We start from the raw sequence: 3,173 nt of genomic DNA, 5'->3' as shown, positions 1-3,173 counted from the left end.
TGAAACCAACAACCAAAAACATCTGAATGCCAACAATGCTTTATGAGTCTTTTGAGCTGCTCCCCCTGAACCTGTTCCTGTTGCACTCCCTGAAACTGTGCCTGAATAATTCTGACATTCCTATTGCTGTTCAGAACTTCAGAGTTTTCCCTTGCTGTTCAGAACTTCATATACGCGTTTTCTCCTGTATAAAACAGCGTATGTACGCGGATATTCTTTCTGCAACAAGCGTCCAGCATACACGCGACTTTCCCACCATGAATCCGCGTGTATACGCTCCTATTACTTCCGTAACCTGCGTATACCAACTTTTCTGTAGAACAAACAAATTTCAACAACAGGATGAAGCATTAACTACTCCCAGCTTTTGTCTGAGATATTCAAAAGTTTCCCTGGGCAGTGATTTTGTGAGAATATCAGCAACTTGCTCCTTAGAAGGAACATACTCCAACTTGACCTTCTGTTCAAGCACTTGTTCCCGAAGAAAATGGTACTTGATTGGTATGTGCTTGGTCTTTGAGTGCATGACTGGATTCTTTGAAATGCTGATTGCACTTGTATTATCACATAAGATAGAGACAGGTGGAGTGCAAGTGATTTGAAAGTCTTGCAAGGTCTGCATCATCCAAAGAAGTTGTGTACAACAAGATGCTGCAGCTACATATTCTGCTTCAGCTGTAGATAAGGCAATCGAACTTTGTTTCTTGCTGAACCAAGATACTAATCTGGAACCCATGAAGAAAGCACCTCCACTTGTGCTTTTCCTATCATCCACACTTCCAGCCCAATCTGCATCTGTGTAAGCATGAAGAGTGAGATCAGTATTTCTAGGATACCATAAGCCATAGTTTTGGGTCCCTTGAAGATATTTGAAGATTCTTTTGACTGCCTGAAGATGAGTTTCCTTTGGGTTGGCTTGAAATCTTCCAACCATTCCTACTGCATGTGTAATATCTGGTCGAGTACCTGTCAAATAAAGCAAACTCCCAATCATGGATCTATAAGTGGGTTGGTGGACTGCTGCTGATTCATCATTTGCACTGAGGCTGCATCCTGTAACCATGGGTGTACATACTGGTTTTGACTCTTCCATGCCATACTTCTTCAAGATCTGCTTGAGGTATTTGGTTTGAGACAAGAAGATACCTCCTTCATTTTGTTGGATTTGCAATCCAAGAAAATATGTCAATTCTCCAAGAAGTGACATTTCGAATTCTTTCTGCATAACCAAGGCAAAGTTTTGACTCATAGTCTCTTCATTGCTGCCAAAAATAATATCATCTACATAAACAACAAGAATTAGCAATTTGTTATTTTCAACTTTTATATAGAGATTGCTATCTGCTGATCCTTTTGAAAAGCCTTGTTGGTGAAGATATTTGTCCAACCGATAGTACCAAGCCCTTGGGGCTTGTTTGAGCCCATAGAGAGCCTTTTTCAATCTGCATACAAGGTTTGGATCATTCCCAAGAATGAACCCATCTGGCTGCTCAATATATACTTCTTCTTCTAAGTCTCCATTCAGGAAGGCTGATTTCACGTCCATTTGAAATACCTTGAAGTTTTGAAAGCTTGAGAGAGCAAGGAACATTCGGATGGCCTCTAGTCTTGCCACAGGAGCAAAGGTCTCTTCAAAATCTATTCCTTCTTGCTGTGCATACCCTTTACAAACAAGTCTGGCCTTGTTTCTAATTACTTCTCCATTTTCATTTAACTTATTCTTGAAGACCCATTTTGTTCCTATTACATTCTTATCTTTTGGTCTAGGAACCAATTCCCAAGTGTTGTTCCTTTCGATTTGCTCAAGTTCTTCATCCATTGCTTTGACCCAACATTCATCTTTGCATGCTTCTTTCACATTTTGTGGTTCAATGGAGGAAAGTAGAGCCAAGTAGCTTGAAGCTTCTGCAAGTGTCCTTCTTGTTTGTACTCCTGCTTCTTTCTGCCCCACAATCTGAGTTTCTGGATGATTCTTTTGGACATATCTGGATGGAGTCTTCTCTTCTTTCTTGTCTGCTCCTCTGGTTCTTCTTGAGATTCTTCTTCTTCTTGAGGTTCTTCTTCTTCATCATTTCGCCTTTGAGAGTAACCTTCATCTTCTTCATGATGAACTTGCCTAGGAATATATCCCTTCTCATCAACCACTATATCAATACTGTCAACAATTCTGCCAAGTCTTTTATTGTAGCACTTGTATGCTTTGCTATGTGGAGAATAACCAAGAAGAATGCCCTCATCTGCTCTAGGTTCAAGTTTGCCAAGTTGCTCATCAGTGTTCTTAATATAACATTTGCTCCCAAAGATTTTGAAATGCTTCACGGAAGGAGTTTTACCACTCCAAAGCTCATGAGGTGTTTGAGTGCTGTTTACTCGGACATTTGTTTTGTTAAGAATGATAACAGCAGCATGTGCGGCTTCTCCCCAGAAGGTTGCAGGAGTACCTGATTCATCGAGCATAGCACGAGCCATTTGTTGGATAGTTCTGTTCATTCTTTCCACAACCCCATTTTGCTGAGGAGTTCTAGCTGTAGAGAATTCTCTTCTTATCCCATGTTCATCGCAGAAATCAAAAAATTCATTTGATGTGAACTCCCCCCCTCTGTCAGATCTGAGGCACTTGATTTTGTGTCCTGATTCATTTTCGGCCAATGCTTTGAAGGATTTGAATTTTTCGAATGCTTCATCTTTGTGCTTCATAAGCCCTAACCAAACAAACCTTGAGAAATCATCAATGAATAATATCAGATATTCTTCTCCTCGAGGTGACCTTTTCCTAAATGGACCACATACATCTGTATGGACTAGCTCAAGAGGCAAGCTAGCTGACCCTTCCTTCTCTGGAAAGTTAGTTCTGGTCTGCTTTCCAAACTGACAAGATTTGCATATGGTGTTGTCTGGAATTTTGATATCTGGAAGATCGCGAACTGCCTGATATTTGCATGCTTTCCTTATTTGTGAGAAGCTTAGATGTCCCAACCTTCGATGCCATAACCAGTGCTCTTCATCCTTGCTAAGATAACATTGTTGTTGTTCTTCTTCAAATATGTACAGATTATTTGGAGTTCTTTTGCCTTTGAGAACTGTTTTACCTGTATCAAGATCACGAACAAGACATCCATTCGATCTGAAAATAACCTCTGTTTTTTGATCACACATCTGGCTGACACTTAGAA

The sequence above is a fragment of the Pinus tabuliformis genome, chromosome 9 (assembly GCF_031772625.1).
Source record: "Pinus tabuliformis cultivar Carrire ecotype Pingquan chromosome 9, CPIR1, whole genome shotgun sequence".
NCBI lineage: Eukaryota > Viridiplantae > Streptophyta > Pinopsida > Pinales > Pinaceae > Pinus > Pinus tabuliformis.
The sequence above is the reverse complement of the archived record's forward strand: the minus strand, read 5'-3'. Positions refer to the sequence as shown.